The 18,233-nt window shown below is 53.7% G+C and overlaps 1 pseudogene; it reads left to right on the top strand.

Moving 5' to 3' along the window:
* Positions 1-12,255: 12,255 nt before the first annotated feature.
* LOC140902739 (phospholipase A2 inhibitor and Ly6/PLAUR domain-containing protein-like) lies at positions 12,256-17,109 on the top strand (annotated as a pseudogene).
* Positions 17,110-18,233: the final 1,124 nt, after the last annotated feature.

The raw sequence follows: 18,233 nt of genomic DNA, 5'->3' as shown, positions 1-18,233 counted from the left end.
TGTATTCTAGCCACAGACACTCAGGCAGAAAACAGACTTGTCTGCGGTTTTGAGTAAGATACAAATGACCAGCTAGCAAGATGCCTTTCCCCATCCGGAGAGTTAAATGGAACTGGGCAGAACTGCTGCAAAAGCAGGTGGAATTTCTCCAAGATCTGCTTGCCCACACGTTCAGTGAGGAGGCATTGGTGGTAACAACTCCCACAGTTGGTTGGTGGTGGTATTTCGCCCACAGGCACTGCCTGGGGAGGGTTGGGGAGCCGCGGTTTGTACTGAGAAGGGATTTTTCCAACCTCCAGGGAGCGCTCTGCAATGCGAGGTGTGTGCGTCCAGAGAGCAATTGTGCTCCGGCCCCCTGCAGCCCTGCGCCCCCTCGGAAGGGACCTGCGTCACCGTCGTGGCAGAGATGAGGCTGGGTGAGTGAAAGAAGATTTCTACTTAGTGTAGACACCATTGTCCACCTGAAGCCAGGGGTCGAACCCAGGAGTCCTGGCTCCCAGCCCCTCCCCCTACTCTAACCAATAGTCTCCGCTCCTCTCCAGGAGCAGGGACTGCTCAGTCTGGAAAGGTAATGTCATAGACGAGGGATGGGATGAGATGGGGATTTGCATTGGGTGGCTGTGGGGCCTGGATCAGACAGAAGAGAGGATTTTATCAGGGGTGGGGAGATGAGATTAGTTGGGGGTGGGGTGGATGGAACAAAAGGGGAGGATGGAGCACCTGGGGGTCCATTGGGGAGCTCAGAGGTGATCATAGAATATCAGGGTTGGAAGGGACCCCAGAAGGTCATCTAGTCCAACCCCCTGCTCGAAGCAGGACCAATTCCCAGTGAAATCATCCCAGCCAGGGCTTTGTCAAGCCTGACCTTAAAAACCTCTAAGGAAGGAGATTCTACCACCTCCCTAGGTAACGCATTCCAGTGTTTCACCACCCTCTTAGTGAAAAAGTTTTTCCTAATATCCAATCTAAACCTCCCCCACTGCAACTTGAGACCATTACTCCTCGTTCTGTCATCTGCTACCATTGAGAACAGTCTAGAGCCATCCTCTTTGGAACCCCCTTTCAGGTAGTTGAAAGCAGCTATCAAATCCCCCCTCATTCTTCTCTTCTGCAGACTAAACAATCCCAGCTCCCTCAGCCTCTCCTCATAACTCATGTGTTCCAGTCCCCTAATCATTTTTGTTGCCCTTCGCTGGACTCTCTCCAATTTATCCACATCCTTCTTGAAGTGTGGGGCCCAAAACTGGACACAGTACTCCAGATGAGGCCTCACCAATGTCGAATAGAGGGGAACGATCATGTCCCTCGATCTGCTCGCTATGCCCCTACTTATACATCCCGAAATGCCATTGGCCTTCTTGGCAACAAGGGCACACTGCTGACTCATCTCCAGCATCTCATCCACTGTAACCCCTAGGTCCTTTTCCGCAGAACTGCTGCCTAGCCATTCGGTCCCTAGTCTGTAGCTGTGTATTGGGTTCTTCCGTCCTAAGTGCAGGACCCTGCACTTATCCTTATTGAACCTCATCAGATTTCTTTTGGCCCAATCCTCCAATTTGTCTAGGTCCTTCTGTATCCTATCCCTCCCCTCCAGCGTATCTACCACTCCTCCCAGTTTAGTATCATCCGCAAATTTGCTGAGAGTGCAATCCACACCATCCTCCAGATCATTTATGAAGATATTGAACAAAACTGGCCCCAGGACCGACCTTTGGGGTACTCCACTTGATACCGGCTGCCAAGTAGATGTGGAGCCATTGATCACTACCCGTTGAGCCCGACAATCTAGCCAGCTTTCTACCTACCTTGTAGTGCATTCATCCAGCCCATACTTCCTTAACTTGCTGACAAGAATACTGTGGGAGACCGTGTCAAAAGTTTTGCTAAAGTCAAGAAACAATACATCCACTGCTTTCCCTTCATCCACAGAACCAGTAATCTCATCATAAAAGGCGATTAGATTAGTCAGGCATGACCTTCCCTTGGTGAATCCATGCTGGCTGTTCCTGATCACTTTCCTCTCATGCAAGTGCTTCAGGATTGATTCTTTGAGGACCTGCTCCATGATTTTTCCAGGGACTGAGGTGAGGCTGACTGGCCTGTAGTTCCCAGGATCCTCCTTCTTCCCTTTTTTAAAGATGGGCACTACATTAGCCTTTTTCCAGTCATCCGGGACTTCCCCCGTTCGCCACGAGTTTTCAAAGATAATGGCCAATGGCTCTGCAATCACAGCCGCCAATTCCTTCAGCACTCTCGGATGCAACTCGTCCGGCCCCATGGACTTGTAGAAGGCCAGCTTTTCTGAATAGTCCCTAACCACCTCTATCTCTACAGAGGGATGGCAATCTCTTCCCCATTTTGTGATGCCCAGCGCAGCAGTCTGGGAGCTGACCTTGTTAGTGAAAACAGAGGCAAAAAAAGCATTGAGTACATTAGCTTTTTCCACATCCTCTGTCACTAGGTTGCCTCCCTCATTCAGTAAGGGGCCCACACATTCCTTGGCTTTCTTCTTGTTGCCAACATACCTGAAGAAACCCTTCTTGTTACTCTTGACATCTCTGGCTAGCTGCAGCTCCAGGTGCGATTTGGCCCTCCTGATTTCATTCCTACATGCCCGAGCAATATTTTTATACTCTTCCCTGGTCATATGTCCAACCTTCCACTTCTTGTGAGCTTCTTTTTTATGTTTAAGATCCGCTAGGATTTCACCATTAAGCCAAGCTGGTTGCCTGCCATACTTACTATTCTTTCGACTCATTGGGATGATTTGTCCCTGTAACCTCAACAGGGATTCCTTGAAATACAGCCAGCTCTCCTGGACTCCTTTCCCATTCAAGTTCGTCCCCCAGGGGATCCTGGCCATCCGTTCCCTGAGGGAGTCGAAGTCTGCTTTCCTGAAGTCCAGGGTCCGTATCCTGCTGCTTACCTTTCTTCCCTGCATCAGGATCCTGAACTCAACCAACTCATGGTCACTGCCTCCCAGATTCCCATCCACTTTTGCTTCCCCCACTAATTCTACCCGGTTTGTGAGCAGCAGGTCAAGAAAAGCGCCCCCCCTAGTTGGCTCCTCTAGCACTTGCGCCAGGAAATTGTCCCCTACGCTTTCCAAAAACTTCCTGGATTGTCTATGCACCGCTGTATTGCTCTCCCAGCAGATATCAGGAAAATTAAAGTCACCCATGAGAATAGCATGTTGCCTCAATATAAATCCATGGGACGCCCACAACTTGAACACTGTGTGTGGATGTGGTCGCCCCTCTCAGAAAAGAGATATTGGAATTGGAAAAATCTTCAGAAAAGCCCAACCAAAATGATGAGGGGGATGGAACGGCTGCCATATGAAGAGAGATTAATAAGAGTGGGACTTTTCAACCTGGAAAAGAGACGGCTAAGGGGGATATGACTTAGGTCTAGAGAAGGCTGAAGGGTGTGGAGGAAGGAAATAAGAAAGTGTTATTTACTCCTCCTAATATAAGAACGAGGGGTCACCACAGGCTGCACGTTTAAAACAAACCAAAGGAAGTACTGCTTCACACAGTGCACAGTCAATCTGTGGAACTCATTGCCGGGGGATGTTGTGAAGGTGAAGATGATAACAGGGTTCAAACAGGAACTAGAGAAGTTCCTGGAGGACAGGTCCATCTGTGGCTATAGCCAGGATGGGCAGAGAAGGTGGCCCTAGCCTCTGTTTGCCAGAAGCTGGGAATGGGCGACAGGGGATGGATCACTGGATGATTCCCTGTTCTGTTCCTTCCCTCTGGGGCACCTGGCATTGGCCAGAGGATACTGGGCTAGATGGACCTTTGGTGTGACCCAGGGGGGCCGTTCCTCTGTTATGTTCTCACGTTGTTCCAGCCCCCTGCTCTGAGCACTAGACCCCACTCTGCCTGCAGAGCCGGGTGCAGTCCTGCTGGGAGGGGAGTGTGTGAGAAACCACATGGGGGACGGGGGAGGGGGGTTGTGGGAGCCCCTGATTACGTCTCTCTCCCCCCGTCCAGGTGGCATCACCGTGACGAAGATTGTGGCTGGATGTGGCTCCCCTGGCACCTGCGTGAAGAGAGTGGGGGTGAAGAAATACGCTCAGGGCGTGGTGGAGGTGCTGAGCCAGGCTGACTGCTACCCAGCTCCCAGGGCCGGTGGAGGCATCAGGGAGCCCTGAGCCCCAGCCTGGCGTCCTTCCCTTGTGCTGTGTGCTGGGCTGCAGTGAACCTCCCTTCAGCAGCCACCGGCTGCTCCTTCTCTTTGGGGGAGATTGCGGGTTAATTTTGTGCATTGGCTGAATGAAGCAAGTTGTGAGGAAAGCACCCCCCTTGCTCCTTGTCCCCTGACCGCCCCCTACCGGGCCCCACCCCGCCCCTATCTGTGCACAAGTGATGTTGACAGGAAGAGAACCCGGGAGTCCTGACTCCCAGTACCCCACCCTGTAACCCACCAGACCCCACTCCCTTCTGAAAGCCAGGGATAGAGCCCAGGAGTCCTGGCTCCCAAGCCCCCTGCTCTAACCACTGGACCCCTCTCCCCTTGCAGGGCCAGGGAATGGAACCCAGGAGTCCTGCCTAGGCCCCCTCCCCCAAGGCAAGGCCCATGGCTGGGGGAAAGGCACCGGCTGGCTGAGCTCCCCTGGGGAAGGAGGGCTGTGGGAAGGAGAGGCCGTGGCTCACCCAGCTGTCCAGGCGGGCGGGAAAGCCCTGGAGGGGAGAAATGTCCTTCTAGGTTGATTTTGCAGGGCTCAGTTCGTCCCGCTCTCTGGAGCGGCTCCACTGGGAGTGCCGGGCTCAGGGAAGGTGTCAGGAAACAGGGCAGATCCCCCCAACCGGTGGTGCTCTGTGAGCAGATTTCACCCAGCGTGAACTCCTGGATCGCTGCCCCCGGAGTCACAGCCAGTCCCCTCAGTTACTCTCAGAGAAGCCGGATTTTGTGAGGAAAGTTCACTTCCACCCCAAACTAGCCCACCCAGGTTGTCCCCTGCCCCAGGAGACCAGTCTCTTACCCCAGGGCCACGGGACCCCAGTTCCTACACCAAAGGCAACGCTGGCAGCCAGGTCTGTAGGAATCTCGCTAAAGATTCGTGAGCTAAGGAAAGGGAATGAGGGTCACAAGGGGTTAAAGCAGGTAAAATTCATGCCCGGGTGAGTCGCAGTCTGTAATTCCAAACGGTGGCAGTGAAGGAAGAAACTGCCATTTTCCAAAGTCTTTTCAGCTGCCCCCAGACGGTCTCCAGGGATCCCCGCTTTGCATCCGGTTCCGGTCCCTGTAAGCGTCCAGCCAGCCCAGCGAGGCAGGGTTACCTCAATCCATCCTTACAGCTTCTTCTCCCAGAGAAGAAGGTGGCAGGGCCCCCACCCACGTGGGCTTTGCCTTCGATGGGGGGAGGGAGGAACGCGGTGGTCTGCACACGCGATGCCCCTGCCTTTGGGGTCAGCACTTTTCTGGTGCTAAAGTTCTTCGTTAGCATCCCTACGGCATTGTCAAGGTTCCTTCCCCACTCTGAACTCTAGGGTACAGATGTGGGGACCTGCATGAAAACCTCCTAAGCTTACTTTTACCAGCTTAGGTTAAAACTTCCCCAAGGTACAAGCTATTTTACCCTTTCCCTTGGATTTCCACTGCCACCACCAAACTTTATCTGGGTTCCTGAGAAAACGTAGTTTGGAAACGTCTTTCCCCCCAAAATCCTCCCAACTCTTGCACCCCACTTCCTGGGGAAGGTTTGGTACAAATCCTCACCAATTTGCATAGGTGACCACAGACCCAAACCCTTGGATCTTAGAACAAAGAAAAAGCATTGAGTTTCCTTACAAGAAGACTTTTAATAGAAGTAGAAAAGAATCACCTCTGTAAAATCGGGATGGCAAATACCTTACAGGGGAATTAGATTCAAAACAGAGAGAATCCCTCTAGGCAAAACCTTAAGTTACAAAAAGACACACAGACAGGAATATCCATTCTATTCAGCACAGCTATTTTCTCAGCCATTTAAAGAAATCATAATCTAGCACATACCTAGCTAGATTACTTACTAACTTCTAAGAGTCCATTCCTGTTCTGTCCCCGGCAAAAGCATCAGACAAACAGAGACCCTTTGTTTTTCTCCCTCCTCCCAGCTTTTGAAAGCATCTCATCTCCTCATTGGTCATTTTGGTCAGGTGCCAGCGAGGTTACCTTTAGCTTCTTAACCCTTTACAGGTGAGAGGATTTTTCCTCTGGACAGGAGGGATTATAAAGGGGTTTACACTTCCCTTTATATTTATGACAACAGGTGAAAGTGTTTTGCCACTGGCCATGAGGGATTTTAGAGCTTCAGGGACAGAAAGGTGGTTCCCCTTCCCTTTATATTTATGACAAGTCCGTTCTTATGTTATTTTAAAAATATATAAAAGTGTCACGGCCACACTGTGACTGACAAATAGCTGCCTTTCTCATTTCCACTGTGTAATTATAAGATAACTCCACTGGGATATAAATATTGTTCTTACAGTTCAGTGGATAGTACATAGAGCTGCACAAACAAGTCATTGTGTCAGGAAATTTTAGCTCGTACTGACTTCACTAGTGCTTTTTATCTGGCCTGTAGTAAAATGAGGCAAACATCAAGATAAGCTGATGTATCACCGTGGAAGACCTGTGTGTACCCCTGGGGTACACGGACCCCTGGCTGAGAACCACTGGTCTCCACGAATACACAAGGAAATTGGCTTCAAGACACATTGGCATCACCTGATCAGCCAGTGTCACATGCAGGGTTGTGAAATCTCCCATCTCCGGTCCCACCAGGATGTCACGGGGCAGCCCCAGCCCATCCCTTAGGGGTAGGTATTTGCCAACCTTTCCGCAGAGAAGGACCTGGGGATTACAGTGGATGAGAAGCTGGCAATGAGTCAGCAGGGTGGCCTTGTTGCCAAGAAGGCCAACGGCATTTTGAGCTGCATCAGTAGGAGCGTTGCCAGCAGATGGAGGGAAGAGATTGTTCCCCTCTATTCGGCACTGGTGAGGCCACATCTGGAGTACTGGGTCCAGTTTTGGGCCCCCCACTACAGAAGGGATGTGGACAAATTGGAGAGAGTCCAGCGGAGGACAACGAAAATGATTAGGGGGCTGGAGCACGTGACTTAGGAGGGGAGGCTGAGGGAACTGGGCTTCTTTCGTCTGCAGAAGAGAAGAGTGAGGGGGAATTTGATAGCAGCCTTCAACTACCTGAGGGGGGTTCCAAAGAGGATGGAGCTCGGCAGTTCTCAGTGGTGGCAGATGACAGAACGAGGAGCAATGGTCTCCAGTTGCAGTTGGGGAGGTCTAGGTTGGAGGTCGAGGGGAGGGACGGCATCCACAGGACAGCAACCGGGACCCCAGGGCAGGTCACAGCGGTGAGAGCTCAGCTGCCCGGCCCTGGGGAGCAGCTGGCCGCACGCTGCATGGTGGACGTCTCTTTTTCTTCCATCGGTGGTGGTTGCTACTTCAGGCTGATGGTGGCCAGTGAGGAGCTGGGAAGGCTGGGCTGTGCAGGCCCTGGGGCCTGCCCGCCCCTTCTGTCTGCAGTCCCACCCCTGTTCTGCTCCTTCCCCAGTGGCCCTGCCCCGGTTCCCCCCACAGTCCTGTCCCAGTCCACCCACCCCCTTGCAGCCCCCCCGCTCACGGCCCCAAGACCAGGAAAGATCTGTCCCGCCGCCAACTGGGGGTGAGAGCTCTTCCAGTCCCCGGGCCACAGCCGCAGCTGGGATCCGGGCGCTGGGGCTTCCCCCGCCACCTGGCACTTCTGCCAGGCACCGGGCTTGGGGTGCAGGGGTGCCCATTTTCCAGGGGGCCCCCAATGGGCTGAGGCTGCTGGGCACAGGCCCTGACGGCCCATTGGCTAATCTGCCACCGCTGCACTGCGGGTAGGGGTGCAGGCTCCCCTGGCTGAGCTGCCCTGGCAGGGCAGGGCAGGTGGGGGCAGGGGGCAGGGGGCTCTGTGTGTGGACGGAGCGGGGTTTGGGTTTAAACACGGGTCAGAGCCATGTCCACAGGGAGAGGGGGAAGCCGGCTGGCTTTGAAACAGGGGAGCGTGGCTCCGAACTCGCTTGCAAAGCCACAGGGTGTGACAAGAGGCTCTGGCCCCATAGGGAGCCTGGGGCTGAGCTTTGCCTAGAGCTGGGCCAAGGGCATAGCCAGGTAAAGCGGGAACTGCCGGGAGGCTGCGGGGGCCTGGCCCACTGGAAATCCCGGCCCGGGTCTCCCTTTGTCCTAGTGCCTATGGGCCCTGAGAGCCAGGGCTGGAAAGAATCCGGGACAGGCGCTCACCTTCCCAGATCTGCCCGCTGATGGAAATGCACTGGCTGGCACGGCCCTCGCACTGCAGGGTCTCCGTGCTGGAAGAACTGCTCCGACCAGGGGCAATGCAGATCGGGCACCGGCCTCCCGTCTAGACGGTGTTGATGATCGGCCCTGCAAGACCCCCAAAGAGAGGGTCGGTGGGGGTTGACGGGCAGGGCTGAGGACAGGTGCCTTCTCTACTTTGTTACCACTTATTTCTAGCACTGCAATAACTGAGATCAGGGACCTCCTTGTGCCAAGAGCTGCACAGACTCCCCAGAGCAGGGGCCCTGATTGCACTGGGCACTGCATAGATCCCCCCCAGCCTGCTACTGGGGGCCCCCATTGTGCCAGGCACTGCACGCCTCCCTCCCCTGAGATCAGGGTCCCTCCTATGGCACCAGGTGCTACACGGGACCCCACCCTTCTCCAGAAAAGAACCTTTTCCAAACCAGTTTGACACTCAGTCGGAGCCTGGGCCACTGGGAAGAAGCAGGGAGGGATGCAGAGACGTACAGACAGGAGAGAACCGGGTATTGCAGCTGTTCGTACAGCAGGTCCGGGATTGAATCTTCACAAAGACCCCGTTCCCGAAGAAGAGGGAGATATTCCTGGGCGTGGCGGAGGATACACAGGAGAAGGAATAGCCTGCATTTTCCTTCGCTTCTGGTTAGAAGCAAAACAGTCACAAAAATTATTTACAGATGAAACCAGTGCCCGAGGGCTGGTGATTCCTGGGAGCCACCTCGCCCCTTTTCCTGGCGTCCCAAGCCAGAAGGGCCCATTCCCAGCATCTACTCTGACCTGCCGCACAGCCCAGGCTGGAGAAGTCCTCCCTACATTGTGCCCGATCACGTGTATTTGATGAAAGCATCTTCCAGGAGGGCAGCCAGCCTGGCCTGGGGGATGCCGATGGATGCTGCATCCACCACATCCCTAAGGAGCTTGTTAACCACCCTCCCCAGCATGTCTCGCTAAATACTTGTCTGGCACGCATCATCATGGTATCTGAACCCTGCGTCATCTTTAATGTATTATCCTCACAGCCACCTTGTGGGATGGGGCAGGGCAGTCACCCGCATTGAACAGATGGGGGAAAGTGAGGCACAGATCCTCAGCAGGACCTAACTCTTTGAAGCTCTGGGCCTAAGTGGTGTGTCCCAGGTCACACAGGGCGGCTGGCAGAGGGGGACCTGGAGCCCAGGTGTGCTAAGCCCTTGGCGCGCGTGTCCCGCCCACAGCCAGCAAACGGTCGGTGCGGAGAACGATGGTGGAAAGTCAGCGCCACCCACCCTTGACCAGTGCGTTTGCCTCCTAGACACCGAGGCAGGTGCTGTGACCAGCGGGGCAGGGCTGGGGCTGAGCACGACAGTTACTCACAGAATTTCTCCTACACTGGTAACAGGATCTGGTGAGGAGGGAAATAAAGCAGGATTTCCATTTTAATTTCTGGTGCCAGCGTCCCCCTTTTCTCGTCCGGTCCCCGAAGGCCTCGGGTTCGTGGAGGTGGCCTTGGCTGGGTTGATCTCACTCCCCCTGTTAAAGCCAGTGCCTGGGATCGGTGCTGGCAGGGGCAGGGTGCACCGGCTGGTGTCTGCAGCAGTTTGGGGCACAGAGGGATGCGACAAAGTGGGAATTGAGCTCCTATTTCTACGATGCCATGGAGTGCCTCAGTTTCCCTCTGTGCTTTGCAAGGCTGTGCAGGGCCGCCCCTCCATCCATCCCCGACACACCTGTGAGGAAGTGGAAGCGTTCTTAATGTTTCCTCTGAATAGTGTGGGGGTGCCTCAGTTTCCCCTAGGCAGTTCTTAAGTATCTAGGTGGGATAAGGATGTATGATCCTTGCAGAGCCCGAGAGGGCAGGTGTGTGCAGGGGTCTGGACACAGAGAATGGCCGACACCCTGTTTCCTGGCCACTGATGGCCTGGGCCCTTCCCCCCTGCAAGGTGAGAGCTAAAGGGTTGGAGAACAAAGGAATCAGGTGACCTCTTGGCCCGGGAAAGGGGAAAGCCCAGAGGAGGTGGGGCTGGAGGGAGTTTCAGTTTGGGGCTGGCTGGGGAGTGGAGTGAAGTGCAGATGGGGTTGTCTGGCTCACTGCCCCCCAAAATGGACCCGGCTGAGGGGTCCTGTTCTCTGCACCCACAAGCTCTGTTTTAGACCATGTTCCTGTTGTCTAATAAACCTCTGTTTTACTGGCTGGCTGAGAGTCCCGTCTGACTGTGGAGTTGGGGGACAGGACCCTCTGGCTTCCCCAGGACCCCGCCTGGGCAGACTCACTGTGAGAAGCGCATGGAATGGCAGAGGAGGCTGAATGCTCCGAGGTCAGACCCAGGAAGGTGGAAGCCGGGCGAGCTGTGTGTCCTGCAGACAGGCTGCTCCCAGAGAGGAGACTTCCCCAGAGTCCTGCCTGGCTTCGTAGGGAGCAGGTCCAGAGCATCGCCCGGGGACTCCCTGACAACACCCATCCTTCCGTCCGTCCATCCTCCTACACGTCCACCCTTCCCCCCACACACCCATCCATCCATTCCCCTACGAGGCTGTCTGTCCATCCATCCATCTGCCTTCACGCCTGTCCATCCGTTCCCCTACACACCTGTCAAGGTTCCTTCCCCACTCTGAACTCTAGGGTACCGATGTGGGGACCTGCATGAAAACCTCCTAAGCTTACTTTCATCAGCTTAGGTTAAAACTTCCCCAAGGTACAAATTAATTTCGTCCTTTGCCCCTAGATTTCTACTGCTACAACCAAACTTTAACTGGGTTTACTGGGAAACGTAGTTTGGACACGTCTTTCCCTCCCAAACCTCCCAACCCTTGCACGCGACTTCCTGGGGAAGGTTTGGTAAAAATCCTCACCAATTTGCATAGGTGACCACAGACCCAAACCCTTGCATCTTAGAACAATGAAAAAGCATTGAGTATCCTTAAAAAGAAGACTTTTAATAGAAGTAGAAAAGAATCACCTCTGTAAAATCAGGATGGCAAATACCTTACAGGGGAATTAGATTCAAAACAGAGAGAATCCCTCTAGGCAAAACCTTAAGTTACAAAAAGACACACAGACAGGAATATCCATTCTGTTCAGCACAGCTATTTTCTCAGCCATTTAAAGAAATCATAATCAAACACATAACTAGCTAGATTACTCACTAAATTCTAAGAGTCCATTCCTGTTCTGTCCCCGGCAAAAGCATCACACAGACAGACACAGACCCTTTGTTTTTCTCCCTCCTCCCAGCTTTTGAAAGCATCTTATCTCCTCATTGGTCATTTTGGTCAGGTGCCAGCGAGGTTACCTTTAGCTTCTTAACCCTTTACAGGTGAGAGGATTTTTCCTCTGGAGAGGAGGGATTATAAAGGAGTTTACCCTTCCCTTTCTATTTATGACAACAGGTGAAAGTGTTTTGCCACTGGCCATGGGGGATTTTATAGCACCGGGGACAGAAAAGTGGTTCCCCTTCCCTTTATATTTATGACACGTCCTTTCTTATGTTATTACCTAAGTGTTACGGCCACATTGTGACTGACAAATAGCTTCCTTTCTCAGTTTCCCCGGGTAATGATAAGATAACTCCACTGGGATATAAATATTGTTCTTACAGTTCAGTGGATAGTACACAGAGCTGCACAAACAAGTCATTGTGTCAGGAAATTTTAGCTCGTACTGACTTCACTAGTGCTTTATATCTGGCCTGTTGTAAAACGAGGCAAACATCAAGATAAGCTGATGTACCCCCTGAAGACCTGTGTGTACCCTGGAGTACACGGACCCCTGGCTGAGAACCACTGATCTCCACTAACGCACAAGGGAATTGGCCTCAAGACACATTGCATCACCTGATCAGCCAAAGTCACATGCAGGGTTGTGAAATCTCCCATCTCCGGGTCCACCAGGATGTCATGGGGCAGCCCCAGCCGATCCCCCAGGGGGCAGGTATTTGCCAACCTGCCGGATAAAACCACAGCCAGATGCTTCCTTGCTGTTCTGCTCACTGCAGCTAACATCCAGGCACCATGTGGGTGGCTCTGCCCCTCTGCCTGCTGTCCGCTCTCCTGGCCACAGGTGAGTCCCGTCCGTCCCCGGGCACAGGGAGCCGGGTGGTGGGGTCGGGAATTCACTTGGGGAACGTGCCGCTGTGGATGGCGGATTCTGGGGTCAGGATGGAATTTGTGGGTAAAACCAGCAAGAGGAAAACCCGGTGCCACGTCCCCCGGCTGACTCGGGGAGAGCAGGGATTGGAGCCTGGGATGCCCACAGCCCACGCTAGGGCCTGGCCAGCGGGTCTGAGTCCGTCTGTCCTTCCTTCTTCTCGTTCCTCCTCCATCTCTCGCCCGAGCTTGGGGTCATCCCGATGAGGAGCAGCACCCCCGTTCACATGTCGTCCTGCCTAGAAATGTTCCCCTGCCTGTCAGTGCTGAGATTCCTGCCAGGACTCCTGGCTTCATTCCCTGGGTTTGAAAGGGGAATGGGGGTGCAAAGGGGGGGGGCTGGGAGCCAGGACTTCTGGGCTCATTCCCCAGCTGTCGAAGCGGGCTGGGGTGTAGTGAGTTTGAGCAGAGATGGCTACAAATCAGGACTCCCGGGCTCTGTCCGTGGCTCTGAAAGAGGAGTGGGATCTCGTGGGTTAGAGTGGGCTGGGAGTCAGGAGTGAGGACTTCTCAGCTGTCTTCTTGGTTTTAACCCTGAATTGAACACATCTTTTTTCTACCTCAGTTTCCATATTTCTTTGATAGGGATAATATAACTTTGCAACCATCTAGGGGCATAGAAGGGGCGGGGAAGGTGTTCTGAGGTTTAATTGATGTTTCCACATGAAAGCTCTAAAAAAACCAAAGTGGGAAAATCTTCCTTTCTTTCTTTCTTAAAACTACCTTATGCTCACGTAATGAATTTAAAGGCCCCCATGCTCTGGAGAGGAAAGAGTTCATGCTCCTGGGATCGCTGGCTGGAGACGAACAGCCATCAATCCAAAGGCTTAACAAGCGTGAATTGTATTCTGAAGAAGAGAATTGGCAGGATCAGCGATGAAAAGTGGGCTGAAGTCGAGTGTGGCTGAGCTGATGTAACTCTGAGAGGCAGAGGCCTGGAGCAGAGAGTGACGGCGGGGTGTGTGTGTGTGTGAGAAAGGTTCACCACAAAGCCAGGCAGAAACCCCTCTTCAGAACAGCCGAATTCTTGTTTTTCTGTCTACACAGACGTGTGGGGTTTGTTCGCAGGCACAAGCTGCACCCCAGATAGCCACGTCAGCAGGTGAAAATGTATTCTAGCCACAGACACTCAGGCAGCAAACAGACTTGTCTGTGGTTTTGAGTAAGATACAAATGACCAGCTAGCAAGATGCCTTTCCCCATCCGGAGCGTTAAATGGAACTGGGTAGAACTGCTGAAAAAGCAGGTGGCATTTCTCCAAGATCTGCCTGCCCACACGTTCAGTGAGGAGGCATTGGTGGTAACAACTCCCACAGCGCCACCTCTTGGTTGCTGGTGGTATTTCGTCCACAGGCACTGCCTGGGGAGGAGTGGGGAGCTGGGGTTTGTACTGAGAAGGGATTTTTCCAACCTCCAGGGAGCGCTCTGCAATGCGAGGTGTGTGCGTCCAGAGAGCAATTGTGCTCCGGCCCCCTGCAGCCCTGCGCCCTCTCGGAAGCGACCTGCGTCACTGTCGTGGCAGAGATGAGGCTGGGTGAGTGAAAGAAGATTCCTACTAAGTGTAGACACCATTGTCCTCCTGAAGCCAGGGGTCGAACCCAGGAATCCTGGCTCCCAGCCCCTGCCCCTACTCTAACCAATAGTCTCCGCTCCTCTCCAGGAGCAGGGACTGCTCCGTCTGGAATGATAATGTCATAGACGGGGGATGGGATGAGATGGGAATTGCAGTGGGTGACTGTGGGGCCTGGATCAGAAGGAGAGAGGATTTTATCGGCGGTCGGAGGGGAGATGAGATTAGTTGGGGGTGGGGTGGATGGAACAAAATGGGAGGATGAAGAAGCTGGGGGTCCACTGGGGAGCTGAGAGGTGATGCTCTGTTTCCCTTCCACAGAGGGATCCTCCTTCTCCTACACGGGTAAATCGTGCCTGGAGCCCAAGAACTGTGAGCCCGGCCCCTTCTCGCTGACCTACCCACACAATGTCACCGTGCGGGCGAACATCGCCTGCTGTGACACCGACGGCTGCAACGCCGGGGCCATCCCAGGTGTGTGTCTGCTGCAAACCTAGAGCCCTGCTCCGGCCATACCTGCCTGGAGAGAACCCAGGAGTCCTGGCTCCCAGCCCAAAGCCCCCATTCCTAACCACTAGACCCCACTCCCTTCCCCGAGCTGGGATTGAGCCCAATGTGTGGTGACTCCCCACCCTTGGCTGACTGTGTGTGTCTGACTGTTCTCAGTGCCAACTGTGAGCTCCGTCCCCAACGGCCAGCAGTGCCAGTCATTCCTCAGAGTGGGGCCATATAACTGGAACGAGAAGGATGTCTTGGCCTGCACCGGCGCCGAGGACCATTGTGTTGTGGAATCTGGGAAATTAAGACTGGGTAAGTCCTCCAGATGCGGGCGGGGTCTGAACACAGAGTACGAGGTGGAGCCCAGGTGTCCTGGCTCAGTCCCAGCCCCCCTTGCTCTGACCCACTAGACTCCAGTCCCCTGGCAGAGTTGCAGAGAGAACCCAGGAGTCCTACTTGCCGAGATGCCAAAGGAGCACCCAAGGAGGATAAGGCCACTGCGGAGAAAGTAAATGAATTCTCTGCATCAGTCTTCACGGCTGAGGCTGGGAGGGAGATTCCCAAACCGGAGCCATTCTGCTTTGGTGACAAATCTGAGGAACTGTCCCAGATTGAGGAGTCATTACAGGAGTTTTTGCAAGAAATTGATAAATTAAACAGTAATAAGTCACCAGGACCAGATGGGTTTCACCCAAGAGTTCGGAAGGAACTCAAACGTCAAATTACAGAACTACTAACTGTGGTTTGTAACCTACCATTTAAATCAGCTTCTGTCTCAACTGGCTGGAGGATGGCTAATGACACACCTGTTTCGAAAAAGGGCTCCAGAGGTGATCCCGGCAACTACAGGCCAATAAGTTTGACTTCAGTACAGGGCAAAGTCATTGAAACTAGAGGAAAGAAGAGAACTGTCAGCCACATAGATGAACATAATTTGTTGTGGAAGGATCAACATGGTTTCGGTAAAGGGAAATCACGCCTCACCAGTGTACGAGAATTCTCTGAGGGGGTCAACAAGAGTGTGGACAAGGGGGATCCCATGGATATAGTGTACTTAGATTTTCAGAAAGCGTCCCTCACCAAAGGCTCTTAAGCAAAGTGAGCTGTCATGGGATAAAATCCTCTCATGGCTCAGTAACTGGTTAAAAGATAGGGAAAAAAGGGTAGAAAGAAATGGTCAGTTTTCAGAATGGAGAGAGGTAAATAGTGGGAGTCCCTCAGGGATCTGCACTGGGCCCAGTGCTTTTCACCATATTCCGAAATGTTCTGGAAAAAGGGGTAAATAGTGAGGTGGCAAAATTTGCAGAAGATACAAAGCTACTCAAGATAGTGAAGTCCAAAGCAGACTGTGAAGAGGTACTAAAGGGTCTCTCAGAACTGGGTGACTGGGCAACAAAATGGCAGAGGAAATTCAGTGTTGATAAATGCAAAGTAATGCACATGGGCAAACGTAATCCCAAGTAGACATACACAATAATGGGTCAAATTTACCACTCAAGAAAGATCTTGGAGTCACTGTGGAGAGTTCTCTGAAATCATCCACTCCATGTGCAGTGGCCGTCAAAAAAGCAAACAGAATGCTGGGAGTCATTCATAAAGGGACAGAGAATAGGACAGAGATCTAACCCCAAAGATCGTGTTGCCTCAATATAAATCCATGGGACGCCCACAGCTTGAACACTGCGGACGGATGTGGTCGCCCTGTCTCAAAAAAGATCTATTGGAATTGGAAAGGCTTCAGAAAATGCCAACCAAAATGATGAGGGGGATGGATTGGCTGCCATATGAGGAGAGATTAATAAGAGTGGTACTATTGAGCCTGGAAAAGAGACGGCTAAGGGGGGATATGATCGAGGTCTAAAGAAGGTTGAAGGGTGTGGAGGAAGGAAATAAGGAAGTGTTATTTACTCCTCCTAAAATAAGAACGAGGGGTCACCACAGGCAGCAGGTATAAAATAAACCAAAGGAAGTACTGCTTCACACAATGCACTAGAAACCTGTGGAACTTATTGCCGGGGAAAGTTGTGAAGGCGCAGACTATAACAGGGTTCAAACAGGAACTAGAGAAGTTGTTGGAGGACAGGTCCATCTGCGGCTATTAGCCAGGATGGGCAGGGAAGGTGGCCCTAGCCTCTGTTTGCCAGAAGCTGGGAATGGGCGACAGGGTATGGATCACTGGATGATTCCCTGTTCTGTTCATTCCCTCTGGGGCACCTGGCATTGGCCAGAGGATACTGGGCTAGATGGACCTTTGGGGTGACCCAGGAGGGCCATTCCTCTTCTGTTCTCATGTTGTTCCAGGCTCCCTGCTCTGAGCACTAGACCCCAGTCTGCCTGCAGAGCCGGGTGCAGTCCTGCTGGGAGGGGAGTGTGTGAGAGACCTCATGAGGGTCGCGGGGGTGGGGGGAATTGGGAACCCCCGATCACGTCTCTCCCCCTGTCCAGGTCACATCAAACTGAGGATGATTGCGGGTGGATGTGGCTCCCCTGGCGCCTGCGTGAAGAGAGCGTTGGTGAAGAAATACGCCCAGGGCGTGCCGGAGATCCTGAGCCAGGCCAAGTGCTACGCAGCTCCCAGGGCCGGTGGAGGCATCAGGGAGCCCTGAGCCCCGGCCTGGCATCCTCCCCTTCTGCTGCGTGCCGGGCTGCAGTGCACCTCCCTTCAGCAGCCTCCGGCTGGTGGTTCTCTTTGGGGGGATTGCGGGTTCCTTTTGTGCATTGGCTGAATAAAGCGAGTTCTGGGGAAAGCACCCCCCTTGCTCCTTGTCCCCTGACCGCCCCCTACCGGGCGCCTCCCGCCCCTATCTGTGCACGAGTGATGCTGGCAGGAAGAGAACCCGGGAGTCCTGACTCCCAGTACCACACCCTGTAACCCACCAGACCCCACTCCCTTCTGAAAGGCAGGGATAGAGCCCAGGAGTCCTGGCTCCCAAGCCCCCTGCTCTAACCATTGGACCCCTCTCCCCTTGCAGGGCCAGGGAATGGAACCCAGGAGTCCTGTCTGGACCCCCTCCCGGAAGGCAAGGCCCATTGCCGGGGAAAGGCACCGGCTGGCTGAGCTCCCCAGGGGAAGGAGGGCTGTGGGAAGGAGAGGCCGTGGCTCACCCAGCTGTCCAGGCGGGCGGGAACGCCCTGGAGGGGAGAAATGTCCTTCTAGGTTGATTTTGCAGGGCTCAGTTCGTCCCGCTCTCTGGAGCGGCTCCACTGGGAGTGCCGGGCTCAGAGAAGGTGTCAGGAAACAGGGCAGATCCCCCCAACCGGTGGTGCTCTGTGAGCAGATTTCACCCAGTGTGAACTCCTGGATTGCTGCCCCCGTCTGACCCCGGAGTCACAGCCAGTCCCCTCAGAGACTCTCAGACAAGCCGGACTTTGTGAGGAAAGGTCACGTACACCCCAAACCAGCCCACCCAGGTTGTTCCCAGCCCCAGGAGACCGGTCACTTACCCCAGAGCCACGGGACCCCAGATCCTCCACCAAAGGCAACGCTGGCAGCCAGGTCTGTAGGAAACTCGCTAAAGGGTCGTGAGCTAAGGAAAGGGAATGAGGGTCACAAGGGGTTAAAGCAGGTAAAATTCATGCCCGGGTGAGTCGCAGTCTGTAATTCCAAACGGTGGCAGTGATGGAAGAACCTGCCATTCTCCCAAGTCTTTTCAGGTGCCCCCAATCCGTCTCCAGGGATCCCCGCTTTGCATCCGGTTCCGGTCCCTGTAAGAGTCCAGCCAGCCCAGCG

This window comes from Lepidochelys kempii, chromosome 24, assembly GCF_965140265.1.
Source record: "Lepidochelys kempii isolate rLepKem1 chromosome 24, rLepKem1.hap2, whole genome shotgun sequence".
Classification (NCBI taxonomy): domain Eukaryota; kingdom Metazoa; phylum Chordata; order Testudines; family Cheloniidae; genus Lepidochelys; species Lepidochelys kempii.
Note: the sequence above shows the minus strand (reverse complement) of the source record. Positions and strands in the feature narration are given on the sequence as shown.